Here is a 16,131-nt window from a genome sequence, read left to right as displayed (position 1 = left end):
ATTACGGACTTCAAGGTTTATTACAAAGCTGTCATCATCAAGACAGCATGGTACTGGCACAAAAACAGACACATAGACCAATGGAACAGAATAGAGAGCCCAGAAATAGACCCTCAACTCTATGGTCAACTAATCTTCGACAAAGCAGGAAAGAATGTCCAAAGGAAAAAAGACAGCCTCTTCAATAAATGGTGTTGGGAAAATTGGACAGCCACGTGCAGAAAAATGAAATTGGACCATTTCCTTACACCACACACAAAAATAGATTCAAAATGGATTAAGGACCTCAATGTGAGAAAGGAATCCATCAAAATCCTTGAGGAGAACACAGGCAGCAACCTCTTCGACCTCAGCCGCAGCAACATCTTCCTAGGAACATCGCCAAAGGCAAGAGAAGCAAGGGCAAAAATGAACTTTTGGGATTTCATCAAAATCAAAAGCTTTTGCACAGCAAAGGAAACAGTTAACAAAACCAAAAGACAACTGACAGAATGGGAGAAGATATTTGCAAACGACATATCAGATAAAGGACTAGTGTCCAAAATCTATAAAGAACTTAACAAACTCAACACCCAAAGAACAAATAATCCAATCAAGAAATGGGCAGAGGACATGAACAGACGTTTCTGCAAAGAAGACATCCAACAGACACATGAAAAAGTGCTCCATATCACTCGGCATCAGGGAAATACAAATCAAAACCACAATGAGCTATCACCTCACACCAGTCAGAATGGCTAAAATCAACAAGTCAGGAAATGACAGATGCTGGCGAGGATGCAGAGAAAGGGGAACCCTCCTACACTGTTGGTGGGAATGCAAGCTGGTGCAACCACTCTGGAAAACAGCATGGAAGTTCCTCAAAATGTTGAAAATAGAACTGCCCTATGACCCAGCAATTGCACTACTGGGAATTTACCCTAAAGATACAAACGTAGTGATCCAAAGGGGCACGTGCACCCGAATGTTTATAGCAGCAATGTCCACAATAGCCAAACTATGGAAAGAACCTAGATGTCCATCAACAGATGAATGGATCAAGAAGATGTGGTATATATACACAATGGAATACTATGCAGCCATCAAAAGAAACGAAATCTTGCCATTTGCGACAACATGGATGGAACTAGAGCGTATCATGCTTAGCGAAATAAGTCAAGCGGAGAAAGACAACTATCATATGATCTCCCTGATATGAGGGAGTAGTGATGCAACATGGGGGCTTAAGTGGGTAGGAGAAGAATCCATGAAACAAGATGGGATAGGGAGGGAGACAAGCCATAAGTGACTCTTAATCTCACGAAACAAACTGTGGTTTGCTGGGGGGAGGGGGGTTGGGAGAAGGGGGGTAGGGTTATGGACATTGGGGAGGGTATGTGCTTTTGGGTAAATTGGAAGGGGAGATGAACCATGAGAGACTATGGACTCTGAAAAACAATCTGAGGGGTTTGAAGTGGCGGGGGGGTGGGAGGTTGGGGTACCAGGTGGTGGGTATTATAGAGGGCACAGCTTGCATGGAGCACTGGGTGTGGTGAAAAAATAATGAATACTGTTTTTCTGAAAATAAATAAATTGAAAAAAAAAAAAAGAAAATATGGGACATTAAAAATGATCAGTGTTCTTCAATCCCACTGAGAACTTATCTTCTCCCTGTTGACTCTAACATTATTTCATACATGGTTTGGCTACTTTACTATGACAGAATTATCATGCCTCTGTTTTTCGTTCTTCACAGCATTTAACATAGTATGACCACAGAGCAGATGTATAATTCTTTAATAGTCTGACCTGAACCCCAACAAAGGCTGGCATGAGTTTTAGAGTCATCCCTTCTATGTGTACACTGCTACAGATCACACAAATGCCTACACTACCTCAACCTAAATTTCTTGCACGTCAGTATAAACAATGGAACTTAAAATTTCACTCATTTAATGTCACCAAACTCATTATTTCGTCTTTATGTAAGATCCTGATACCTTAGATCTGTTTAATTGGGTAAATCATGAACTTCTGTAGATCATTTGCCCCGTGATTTTCATTTTGCAGACCTACTGATGTATTTATAACTAATGTATTTATGATTTGTGGTTTTGTGTGATGCAGACCTCATGTACTTATACTTTGTATCTTTACAGGTTTTTGGTACAGCAAACCATTTCACTTTCTCTGTTGAGCAAACCAACCTTGTGTCTAATATTCAGCCAGCCCCAGTTATGGCCCGTGAGTATTATGAAAAAGGTAGGCAAGCAGTGCCATGCCTGAAAGCTACAGGACATGATATCTGGATCTAAGACTCCCTGAGCCACTAAATTTTCCAAAATTATCCTCCATCATGAAAGACTAAATGATGACTGGTTTTACTTTATATATTGATATTTTTTCCTCCCTGATATATATTGTGACTTGGTCATTTTCCAGTTACCAGGGTTTTTCAACTCCTAGAATCCTTTTGATATAGTGTGAAAGGGGACCTCTTCAACTTGAAATGCAAACCATGCTCAGCTTCAAAGTCTCTTTGTTGTTATTTTTGCTGTTGTTAATTCCAAGACTTACCGTTTTATGCAACCTTGATGGACTTTGATTTCAGAAGGGGAGCAAGCAATATTCTGAAATATTATGAGAAAGTCTTGATAGTTTAGGTTCCAAAACAATTACTAGGATGTTGTAAAGACCATAAAAATTTTCCCTGAAAAGTCAATGCTGTTAGTTACTCACTGAATGTCATACAAAGTCTGTCAAGAAGGATTTGAATTCCTGCTCTGTCATTTACTAGTTGAATATACTGCATCAAGTTCCTTCAACTTTAATAGAACATTTTTGGATTTAGAAAATGGAGAAGTGATTGACTATCTTGGAAAATTATTGGAAAGATTAGACCTGATGTATCTGTACTATCTGACGTAATCTGGCTGTTGGAGATTTAAAAAGGGTAAACTTTCCCCCTATTTTCCAGATAAATACGACCTTGTTTCTTTCAACATCAACAGTGTTTCAGTTTCACAGTGAGATAGATAAAGGCCCAGGAAAAGGTAAGGAAATTACAAATATTGAAAACACATCTGTTACTAAAGTGAAAACCTAAAAAAAATAACAATGGATGAAGCAAGGAGACGTCTGTGATAAGTCACAGGATTTGACCAGCTATGTGCACTAGGTACATATTCTGATAGTCATTAAGATTTTATTTATTTCTTTAAAATAGCTTTAGAGAATTTACAACTATATATGTGGCTTTTATCCATGTCTCATTTTTAAAAATCACTCATCTTTGTTTTATAAATTGATAGGTCATTAAATATATATGGACTTATATGTATATGTATCCACATATATATGACATATGTATGTGTGTGTTTGTATATGTTTGTATATGTGTATGCTTGCTTAGCTGTATTTTTATATTTACTTATACATAAATACCCACAGTATTTATGGTTTAAGCTATGTTTTTAAATCCCAGGTGGAAAGCTATTTACTTTGAACAAACTCATTCTTCTGTATCAAACCTGAAAGAAAACCCTGAACCACCTTCCGTACTGAATATACTGTAGTCTGCTTCTGACTTCTTATCAGACTTTATTTCTTTATTATCCCATAAAATGCTCTCATTTCTCATCTGAGTCTGTGATTTTTTTTCTTTCAGTATACTATACAAAATTTTCATCCTAGAAAACTCAGGATTTTCTTTCATGACAATTCTCATAATTTCCTTTATTATTGTCAATTCTGAGTTTAAGCTCTTAGACATTATGGCGTACCTAATATGGAATCCTCCAATATCCAGAGAAAGAGAGAGAAAGCCAGGGTCAGTGGACGTGAGGTAAAAAGACTAAGTTGGAAAGGACTTCATATGAGCTCAAGGAAATAAAAGAAACACACACAACGCAAAACACACAGACTCTTCTCCATGAAATACCATCAAAGAACGGGGGAGAAGAATTTAGAAAATCATAAATTAATTGATGGATTTATTGAGTTCCCATATTTGATTGAGAGGGTAATCCAAGGTTATTTTATCTTTTTGAAAGTATTTTACTGTACTTATCTTGTCACTTATTCCTGAAAAGCAATATTCAATGTCTATCCTTTGCTCATTAACACTACTGATAAAGCAATAAAGTAATATTGAGAAAACTGAGGCAGGAAGAAACTGGAGACAATAAGGATAGAAGTGAAAATTAATTTCTCTACCGACTTTCATACAGGCTTCTAACCCTGCTGATATACTGCTAAAGGCAAAATACAGATACAGATCAATTCTCCAGTCTTAGAGTTAAAAAAAAAAATGGAAACTGAGTGCCCTGGAGTCTATCAGTGCCCAATAAATTAAAAATATAGTGTTTTAATAAATGATGGTTAGACTTACTTATTTCTATAGACCCCCCTGCCCAGGGTATACTGCTAATAGTGCCTAAATTATAATCAGGTCCTTAATAAATGTTTATTAAGCATACCCAACTTTTGTATCAACATGGACAGGACTGGAGGAGATTATGCTAAGTGAAGTAAGTCAACAGAGAAAGTCAATTAACATATGGTCTCACTTACTTGTGGAGCATAAGGAATAACACGGAGGACATGGGGAGACGGAGAGAAGTGAGTTGGGGGAAATCAGAGGGGGAATCAAACCATGAGAGACTGTGGACTCTGAGAAACAAACTGAGGATTTTGGAGGGGAATGGGGTGGGGGGGCTGGGTGAGCCTGGTGGTGGGTATTAAGGAGGGCATGTATTGCATGGGTGTGGTGCATAAACACACTTAAAAAAATAATCGAATAAAATTTTAAAAATAAATTTTTTATTAATTGATTCATCATAGATTAAACTGCTGGTGTCAGCCCACATCTGGTGCCACAAAAGTTTATTTCACTGTGCTAAGAATTTATTTATATCTTCTCAGTTCTCTTATTTTACCAAAACACTGCACGTCAGAGGGGTATGTATGATATCACTGCTCAGAGTATTGAAAAACACCCTAGGCTCTATACATACTTGGGGATTTCACTTAAGGAAAAATAGTACTCTTCTAGTACATTTTGGGCTAATGATTCAAGTAAAATAAAGGAAGTTACTTTGTGGTAAATGATGTCTTTTGTGGGAAACTTTTTTTTTTGCCAAAGTAACTAATTTTCAATCCTCATTTTACATGGCATGTATTAAGTAGTTAGTTCACTGATAATAAAATTATTTCTCAAATTCTAACTTGCAAGAAGGGAATGGGGAGATCTGCCACTGGCTATGATTCAAGACACAGAGAAAGTCTAGAATTTAATGTTTATATTTGCAAAATTTCTTGGTGAGTATGGGAGGCGACAGGGAACTGAGATCTAAATATCATTTTATTATTATTATGTTCATTTAGGCAGCATAGAGCACATCATTAGCTTTTGATTTAGTGTTTAACGATTCATTAGTTGGGTTTAACACCCAGCACTCATCACCATATGTGCCCTCCTTAATACCCATCACCCGGTTACCCATACACTCCCCTCCTCCTTTCTGCAACCCTCAATTTGTTTCCCAGAGTCCAGAGATCTAAATATCTTCTAAGAATAAAAGAGTATTAATGAACAGTAGAGCTCTGTTACTTGCCTTTTGCAATGAAACCTTGTTCCAGCTTATGTTGGACAAAAAAACAAATCATATCCCTGGCACACAGTTTTATATAAAATGGGGCATATCAGATAGTCCAGTTTAGGAATGTTGAGTGGGAAATGCCAAGTTTTGATGTGATAGTGTATGTCTCTAGGTACATGTGTGTATTTAAGAAGGGATCTTTGGTGAACTAGACCGCCATGGAATATTTCATGGAGGACGTATGGCTCTGATCTTGACGTGGCTCACATTATCAAAGTATCACATGACACTTGCCCCTCTTGCCCCTCTAAACAAAAGTACTTGGACAACAGGAATAATTCATTTCCTCTATCATGTTTTGATGTAGTAATCACACTTTTTTTTGCATTTTGAAATAAGTTATGTATATATTTAACAAATACATGAAATAGTTGACCCTAAAATCCCCTTTACTGTCTTCAAGAAATTTCATCCTCTTAGACTTCCTCCTCATTCTATCAATTTTTTTCTTATTTCTCTTTTCTTAGGTCTCAGCCTCCTTCCTGTCATTGTTCTATTTTTCTTCCATCACCACTTAAAAGTTTGATTCCTTCCTCCCCTTAACGTACACATTTCTTTCTTACTGTCTAGAAACTAACTGATCTTCTTTTCTTGGCTCCACTTTCTTTTCCCAAACATCAAATTGTGTTTTTCATCATGATTCTAGCAAGTCCTTTTCTCTTCTCACTATACACACTAAAAATCCTGTGAAACAAAAATTCACATCTGTATTTTTAGGATTTCCAAATATATGCCTGCCCATCTACATTTCAGCCCCATGGATCCCACTGTGTACCATACCTTAGCCAAATGTCCCACAGGCACTTCAGTAATATCCATCATTTACCCCCAAACCAGGTTCTTTTACTGAGTTTCCCATCTCAGTGTACGACAATATCATCACTAAACAATTGCCCGACTATCAACCTTGACAATATCATCACTAAACAACTGCCAGACTATCAACCTTAACCGCTTCCCTGTCTCATCTCTCACATTCTACTGGATACTACTGATAATGGACCAGTGTTGACCTACCACATGAATGACTCATTGATCCACTTGATATTATCCACACTGCCATGCTGCCCTAGTTCAGACCACCAGTCTTGAGAGCCTAGAAGTGCCGAAAACCTCTTCTAGATGGTCAGGCTCTCTCAGTGATTGAGAATAGGAAGAAACGGCAACCCTTGTGGAGTTCACATTTTAATGGGAGAGACATACAATACATGTGATATAATCCAACAACAGAAGTAGGCATAAAATCAGCAACATAGATAGGCAAAATATAAGAAATGGGAAGGTGCTGTGTTATGGAAAATAAAAACTGTAGAGATGGGTGGGAGGATCCGGAATGCCCAGGGAGATGGGAAGAGGAGAAGGACTGAAATATTAGGCAGATTTACATTCAACCTCATTGAGGCAGTGACTTTTGAGGAAAAAGTCTGAAGGAGGTGAGGAGGTTAGGTACATAGATGTCTGAGAGAAGAATACTCCAGGCAGTGAGAGCAACTAGAAAAACAGGACCTTGTGTTTTACTCTGGCCTCAGGGTGCTTTGGAATGAATCATAATTGTTAAGCCAATCACAGTATCTCAGTTCCCTCTGGCAGTGAGTGGTGTCGAGGGGGTCAGGTTTCCTAGACTATGGATTCTAAGGTGGAGATCTCCGTGTACGGGGTTTGACTGAGGAGGGCTTTAAAGAAGGACACCAGTGGAGGATAAAAGAATCTGGATTGCACAGGGAGAGGAGCTGAGCTTCGAGGGGTCCTAATAAAAATTTCAGCCCAAAGAAAGCTTTGCTGCTGGGATGGACTTCTAGAATTCTCCCATCTTAAGGCAAGGGAGCTAGGTCTTTATACCACCACAGCACCCATATGGGAAACCAAGCTGCCTTTCAGGAGAAGGGGGAACTTGGATGAAAAGTTTCTCTGATACTCGGGAAAATCTTCAGAACCAAATTCATCTAAGAGCCAATAGCCACCAGCATTTCTAGAAGCTGGTGTTAACAGAATTGCAGGATTCTTGTCTCACAAAGTGGATGAATAAATTTCAGGGACATACAAGAGTGAAGTGACGTGGAAGATTATTAAGTGAAGGGGAGAGCAGAAAGGAAAGAAAAAGCTCTTTAGAGCGAGAGGGGGCCTGAATGGGTTACCACTTAGAGATGTTAGTGAAAGTCTGTAATTGACAGCTTGACCTGGAAACTTGTGGCCCTGAGATTCTTAAGCCGCCTTGGTTTTGAGGAAGGACTATTGATAACATCCTTAATGACTTACTGCTTGGAGGTCTGGTCAATTTTCTGTGATTACAATGTAGCCACCAAAGAAAAATACTCCCTAGCATCCCAGGCCAGGCGGTCTGGTATATTCTTTTACCTCTTCCTCACTCTGGCTTCCATTTCTGCCTGCCAGGAACAGTTTCAGAGCCCAGCTAGGAGCCCCTACCTCTCCCTGCCTATACCTTAACCCTTTCCTTACTCATTGGGATTATGAGTATTTCCGCCATAGAGAAGAATATGTAAAGGACACACTACAGATCACTACTTTGGTCTAGCAATGAGATATAAGAACCAAATCTGACTAAGGACCTATACAGGGATGTTTCTTGGGACAGCATCTGGATAATTTTGCTCCTTGGTAGAAAAGGAGAGGGACAGGGAGAGGGATGCGGAAGATTCAGAAGAGGAAAACTCTTTTTCTGCCAACTCCTTTGTTTAGGATTTGTTTAAGATTGAGATATTACTGGGAATAAATAACATTTGGTAATGCAGAAGGTAAGCTGTCACTAAAATGGCAAACAATACTGTTTCACCATGTGGTGGATCAGAAAGAATGAAAGAGACCCCTTGGAGGCATTGGTAAACTACCCACCGCCTATACCACCTTCCTGAGAATTTGTGACAGAAGAGAGAAATGCTGATATTTCCAAGTCTCTTATTAGTTAGGCATTCTGTTCCTTACAGCTGATAAAGATTTTCTCATCATGTTTTCCCCAGTTCTTTGCCTTTTCTTTTCCTATCATATCTTTATATAGAACTTGTGTTATCTCCTTTTTTAACTTCTTTCTAGATTACTAATCCCAGGGAAATCATTCCGGAGAGGGGCCAGTACAGGTGTTAAATGACTGACAGGAGTCACCCATTGTTCACAGTAATGTTCCTCACAATTAGAACTTTGGGTGTGCAGGTATGCATGTGTGTGTGTGTACACACACGTGTGTGTGATACTAGGTCTCAACAGGGACTTATCCAAGGTTTTCTATGTGTCAGGTGCTGTACTAACCACTTTTTTTTTTTTTAAGTGAAAGAAATTAATTAAGTGAAGAGACGGAAAAAGTTCTCAAGAGTGAGAGGGGTCCCAATAGGGTTGCCCAAGAGGGCCTTTAGGATTAGGCCTTTTGGACCTTTAGGGCCTTTAGGGTTTTAAAAAAAAAGCTAACCAGGGACCTTAAATCCTTCCTAACATGTCTATTGATAACACCTTCAATGGCTTACTTCCTTTTTAGGGTCTGGTTTTCCTTTGTTGGTCACAGGTGATTATCATAAAGACATCCACCCACACACCTAGGGCATCCCACATGCTTATCTCTGGTTTCCCCACACCTCCACGTTTTGGGGGTTTCTGTGTACTAATCACTTTATATTAATTTATTTAATCCTCACAACAAGCTTATGAAGTATTGTTATTATCATTCTCATTTATGGACAAAGAAACACAGGGAATTTAAGTAATTTAGTCAAGGTCGTTCCACTGGTAAGAACTGAGATTCAAGCTTTGAGGCTCTCGAGCCTTTGCACTGTAACTGCTTTGCAAAGAAGGAAGGAAAATTCTACACACCAATCACAACCTTAACATACTAATATCGAAAAGACAAGGTGAGTAAATGCGGTTTTCTGTGGACTACAACAAAAGTAGGACTTCATTTATGCAAAGGGATTGCCTTTACTGCAAACCTTTCCCAGCATGGTGCATTCATTCCCAGTCAAGCGCCGCCTGAAAGACTAAGTCTGACTCCACTGGAAAAAGATCCTGGAAATTTTTATAACTTGCTAGAAAGACCTTGAGGCCAAAACCAAAACAAGTTTACAGACACCTTATTATTTTCAGTAACGGTAACTTAGAAGAGAACACTGTGTGTTTGCTCCCCCTGACAGAGCCCCACCACAGGTACATACTCCATGGTCCGGAGGGGAGAACACAGATAAGCATTGCTTACCCTGTACTGCTTGAAATATCTGTCTACTGAGGTTGTGGATAGAATTCTCAGCCAGGGCAGGTTCCACAGAGGGAAGGACAAGTTCTCATTTGTTATGTGACTCGTAGTACTTCCCAGAAGACTTCTCTTAGCCCTTTAGCCTCTACCCTAACACCGAATGTTCTGCAAAGTAATGACAGTCAAAGTTGGCAAAATGGTGAGGTTTCTTCCCAGAAGTTTCACATTTTATATTAAAAAGTATAACTACCACCTGTACTTTAAAGAAAGTGAGGCAAGGAAGGTGGGGAGGACAAAACCAAAGTTATACTTCAAAATTAACTTTGGCACTGAAAATGTGTTTTCACTAAGATGGGAAACATAATTTTGTCTTTTTCTTTCTTGTTTTGACTTTTCATGAGTATTTATTACCTATTACTTTTTAATAGTATATATTGCTTATATACTTTTCAATAATTTTTCAATGCAGACGAGTAACTGGATATGAAATGTCTCTGTATATTAAATACATAAATATATTGAAATAAAAGCACACAGTATCTATGAATAACATTGCAATATATTCACAAATATACAGACTTGGACTTATGTCTTCTTAATATTTCATTTTCAAGGTTTTTTTTAAAGATTTTATTTATTTATTTGACAGACAGAGATCACAAGTAGGCAGAGTGTCAGGCAGAGGGAGAGGGGGAAACAGGCTCTCCGCTGAGCAGAGAGCCCAACTCGGGGCTCAATTCCAGCACCCTGGGATCATGACCTGAGCCGAAGACATAGGCCTTAAGCCACTGAGCCACCCAGATGCCCCTTGATATTTCATTTTGATACTTACTGGACTCATTCTCCTGATTTCATAAAGGAAGTCGCTGTTCTTTTGAAGATATTTTCCATAAAGGGAACCCCAAGATGCATTCTAAACTAGAGCAACGATCTTGAAATTAAGAGAGTTAGTTTAGATTTTGTTTGGACCTCTTTATTAGTAACTACGAGGAGGCCTTATCCCAGCTTTAAACTTTTATACTTCATGATGAAACAGATCTCTGCCTTACAAGGGGCAATGGAGGGGCACCTGGGTGGCTCGGTCAGTTGAGCGTCTGTCTTCAGCTGGTCTTGATCCTCCTGGGGTGGAGTTCCACCTCTGGTTCTCTGCTCAGCGGGGAGTCTGTTTCTCTCTTTTCCTTTCATGCTTGTGTGTGCGCACACGTTTTCTCTCTCTCTGAAATAAATAAATAAAATATTTTTTTAAAAATGTACACTGGACCCTATGTGAATAGGAAAAGGGGGATTTACCATATATTGGAAGTGTGACACCAGTTTTGTCTGATGAAAAACCCAACCTGGGAATCGGAAGCAACCATTCAGCATTCCCTATAGGAATAACATTCTTATTCATTGAATTTATCCTAAAAACCTTGTGTGTGTCTGTGTTTGGGGGTACATGCACACTTCTGTCGTTGTTACCATTTAAACAGCTAGATAACTGTTATCAAATTTAGAGGATGTGTTTGAGAGATATACACACACGTGTGCACGCACACACATACACATACATCGGCTACTCCAAAAAATTCACTTTAGAGGTTCCAGGGAGTCATCACAAAGTGATAAGCAATCATATTCTCAGTCAAATGCAACTGATTTACAACCAGAGGCAAGTATAAATAAGGTTAGGAGACTCATTCTCTGAGTATTGTAATTCCATGGAAAAAGAAAATAAACCGTAACTTCAAACATGAGCCCTAGATAGGAAATTATAAGGGTAGACACTACAAATTCTGGTTGCTAATTGGTAATCTAGAGAATTTTCATATGGGGTAGTCTATTTGGTGAGCTTAAAGGTAAATATATGTTTATCAGAAGAATAGCATTTCAAATATTTAATAATTATGATTATCTTTTTTTTTTTTTAAGACAGAGAGATCACAAGTAGGCAGAGAGGCAGACGGGGTGGGGGGGGAGCAGACTCCTCACTGAGCAGAGAGCCCGATGCAGGGCTTGATCCCAGGACCCTGAGATCATGACCTGAGCCGGAGGCAGAGGCTTAATCCACTGAGCTACCCAGGCACCCCTCAAATCCTCTTATTAAAAGGAAGTGTTATGCAAGTTTTTCCTCATTCCACAAACTTAAACATTTATAGTAATTACCTTGTTTTCAAAATTCCTCATGTTGAATTTCCTCTAACTGATGTTAGATTTAAGGCATCAAATTATAATATGTTAATAAAGCCCTAAAAAACATTTGACTTCCAGATATGCCCCATTGCTGGTATGACTTAAATTCTGCATTTTTTTTTAAAGATTTTATTTATTTATTTGACAGAGAGAAATTACAAGTAGATGGAAAGGCAGGCAGAGAGAGAGAGAGGGAAGCAGGCTCCTTGCTGAGCAGAGAGCCTGATGCAGAACTCGATCCCAGGACCCTGAGATCATGACCTGAGCCGAAACAGCGGCTTAACCCACTGAGCCACAAGGGGCCCCTAAATTCTGCATTTAATAATAAAAATGTTCTGAATGCAATTTAGAATCACAGTGACATTGTAGAATTATGTCTTGGAGGGAGTGTTATGACAAGGGGCAAAGAAATGCCAGGGCAGGAGCGGGGGTGGGGTGGTGCCTGGATGTCTCCATTGTTACGCTTCTGCCTTTAGCTCAGGTCTTCATCCCAGAGTGCTGGGATCAACCCCTGCATCGAGCTCCCTGCTCAGCGGCAAGCCTGTTTCTCCCCTGCTTGTGTTCCCTCTCTCACTGTGTGTCTCTGTCAAACAAATAAAATCTTAAAATAAAATAAAATAAAATAAAATAAAAAAGCCAAGGGATCAGTAATGGGAAAACATGTTATTACTTTTCATAAGGGATAACGTACATGATCACCAATCTGAAACTTCTTCCTCTCTGTGAGGTAGAGAAGTCTTAGGTAAAGACAGTCTTGGTCTACTAAGTGGGACCAATTTTCTTTAGGTTTGGCCAAAATCTTCAAAGCAAAGAAATACACACTACAAGATGGTCTTTTTAGAAAGAGGTGAGCAGAGGTGCCTGGGTGGCTCAGTGGTTTAAAGCTTCTGCCTTCGGCTCCGGTCATGGTCCCAGGGCCCTGGGATCGAGCCCCACATTTGAGCCCCACATTGAGCCCCACATCGGGCTCTCTGCTCAGCAGGGAGCCTGCTTATTCCTCTCTCTCTGCCTGCCTTTCCACCTAATTGTAATCTCTATCTGTCAAATAAATAAATGAAATCTTAAAAAAAAAAAAAGAAAAGAAAGAGGTGAGTGTAAATAGAACAAGAACAAAACACGGGTCAATGCTCCTTAAGTTGGCCAACACTTGGTCAACCTTGTAAAAGAAAAAAGGTGAACAATTCAGCCAGCAAAATTGAGATTATTCAAGAATAGCAGAGGAGTTACAATTTGACACAAGCAAATTATGGTGAACATAAGCAAGCCCAGAGAACAAAGAACAGCGTCATTTTATGGAGGAACCGGGAAGCTGGAAGGAGTTGTTTGAACCAAAGTTTATTGAAGGAAAATGAGAGTTTGAAGCTGTGGTAGCTTCTCTTTGGCTGCAGACAAGGGCAGCGCTCTGTTGCCGCCAAAAAAAAAAAAATCTATTCTTCTTCCTGTTGGACTATGAAGCTGTGACAAGTGTCACATGTATAAAAGCCCTCTTTTCGTGGCTTGCCAACTGAAATTGTTTTTTAAGATTTTATTTATTTTTCAGACCGAGAGTGTCCAAGCAGGGGGAGCAGCAGGCAGAGCAGGCAGAAGGAGAACTAAACTCCCCACTGAGCAGGAAGCCCAATGTGGTACTCGATCCCAGGACCCCAGGGATCATGACCTGAACTGAAGGCAGACACTTAACCGACTGAGCCACAAAGGCATCCCACCAACTACAATTTTTTTAAGAAGATATATTTATTTATTTGAGAAGAGAGCAGGGCCAGGTTGGGGGTGGGGGGATGGGCAGAAGGAGAAAGAAAACAAAAGCAGGCTCCACATCTAGCATGAAGCCTGACAGAAGGCTCCATCTCAGAACCCTGAGATCATGACCTGAGCAGAAATCAAGAGTCCAATGCCCAGCTGACTGAGCCACCCAGGTGCCCCCATCAACTGCAATTTTGAGTTAGGTTTTCTTAACATATTTTCACATCTGAACACTAGAAGATGACTGGCTTTGGTCCATTTTTTTTCTTTTTTTTAATCTGAAACGTGCAACAGTGAGAACCCAGCAAAAGAGACTATTGTTTGGAAAGGGGCATCTTTCTCCATTAAAAAACAGTGTCTAATTCCGGGATACACTGTCTCACCACTGTTAAACCACTGCGTAAGTGGGTTTTTGCCTAAAAAATCTGGGGATCAAGAGTACCTCATTCATTGTGAGGTGATGGATGGATGGATGGATAGATAGATAGATGATAGATAAATGATAGATAATGAACAATATTTGACGCTTAAAAAAGAAGGGAATCCCACCATGGGTAGACCCTGTGGGCGTCATATCATGCTAAATGAAATAAGTTAGGAAAAGACAAATAGTGTGTGATCTCCTATATGTGGAATCTAAAAATAAAAGAAAAAAAAGTAGAAAAAGTGATTAGATTTGTGGATACCAGAGCTGAGGGATGGGGGAGGGGGATTGGAGGAAGGCAGTCAAAAGGTGCAAACTTCCAGTTAGAAGATAAATAAGTCCTAGGAATGACAATAGTTAACACTGATGTATAATGCATAGTGCATTTGAAAGTTGTTAAAGAAAGTAAAGTTGTTAAGAAATTAAATCCTTAAAGTTGTTAAGAAATTTCTCAGCATGAGAAAAAAAATTTTTTTTCTTCTTTTTCTTTTTTTTGTATTTATACAAGATGATTAATGTTGACAAAACTTAATGTGGTAGTCAATTCATAGTGTATGTATCATTATACTGTACACTTTAAACTTATACAGTGCTATAAGTCAATTATATCCTAATAAAAGTTAAAGAAAAAAGAGTGCTTATTTCAAATACATCATAAGGTGGTTTCAGTGAATAAGAAGTTGTCTTTCTTGCTAGCATTAAACTGTCCTACTTTACTTCCTAAGAATATGCTTAGTTTGAACGGAGACAAAATCCGATGCAATCTCTGAAACTGACTAAAAGCCGTAAGTAACTCAAAAGGTGTTCGCATTTATTAAATATTTAAAATAGCACTGGCATCTATTAAGGGCTTGTAATAGTCTCAATATTAGAAAGTTAACCATGAATTAAGCATACCAATGGTGCCTTTGAAATTCTGACAGCCAGATTGGTGATCATGTACGTTATCCCTTATGAAACGTAGTAACAAAAGTATTAAGATGCAACATAAAAGCAAACATGATATTCTGTAATAGAGATATGTACCCGAGTTATGGGAGTTTAAAACAGTGCCAACTAATTTCATCTGGACTCATGAAAGTTTGAAGTGCACCATGAAGGAGGCGATACAGAGTTGATAGAAAACAAGCCATGGAGAGACATTCTAGAAAGATTTTAGACAGACAAATATATGCATGGAGAGACAGAGTGTGTGGCTCATATAAGAAACTGTTCATGTTTTCATGGAAATTAGCAAAGCATGTCAGTAGGAAAGTGGGCATGGTAATAAAGAACCTCTGCCTTCGGCTCGGGTCATGATCTCGGGGTCCTGGGATCGAGTCCCGCGTCGGGCTCTCTGCTCAGCAGGGAGCCTGCTTCCTCCTCTCTCTCTCTCTCTGCCTGCCTCTCTGCCTACTTGTGATCTCTGTCTGTCAAATAAATAAATAAAATCTTTAAAAAAAAAAAAAAAAGAACCTTCTTAAGACGAAATTTGCTAAAGAGTTTGGGATTCATCCCATATGTAATTATGGACCGTTAAATAGTTTTTAAAGACATTATTACTAATTTGCATTTTAGGGGCAAAAAAAGTTGTTCTATTGCCTGTGTAAAATGATTTCCCATTGTTTTCAATAAAAGGATAACATTAGAGGCAGAGCTCAGCAGAAGAAATCGTTTGTGATACATGACAAGACTACAGCAATCATGAGATTGTCTTCTAAGAGTTTCTTATTTAGTGAAAACCCTAGAGATAAAGTGACACAAGCTACTTGGCAATCATCTTGGAAAGGGAACGAAGCAAATACAATGCAAAAAAGGGGGCAATTCTGCAGTGTCCTGCCAGGATTCCTTTATTTCATGGATCACTGGGGCTCAATAAGGCTTACCTCACGCCACTCAGACATATCTTTTACACGGTTCCCTAGTGGTCAATGCTACAGTGATCTCTTCACCTCCCAGAAGTCCTCTTAAGTTTCTAAGGC

This window comes from Neovison vison, chromosome 12 (genome assembly GCF_020171115.1).
Source record: "Neovison vison isolate M4711 chromosome 12, ASM_NN_V1, whole genome shotgun sequence".
NCBI classification, from domain to species: domain Eukaryota; kingdom Metazoa; phylum Chordata; class Mammalia; order Carnivora; family Mustelidae; genus Neogale; species Neogale vison.
Note: the sequence above shows the minus strand (reverse complement) of the source record.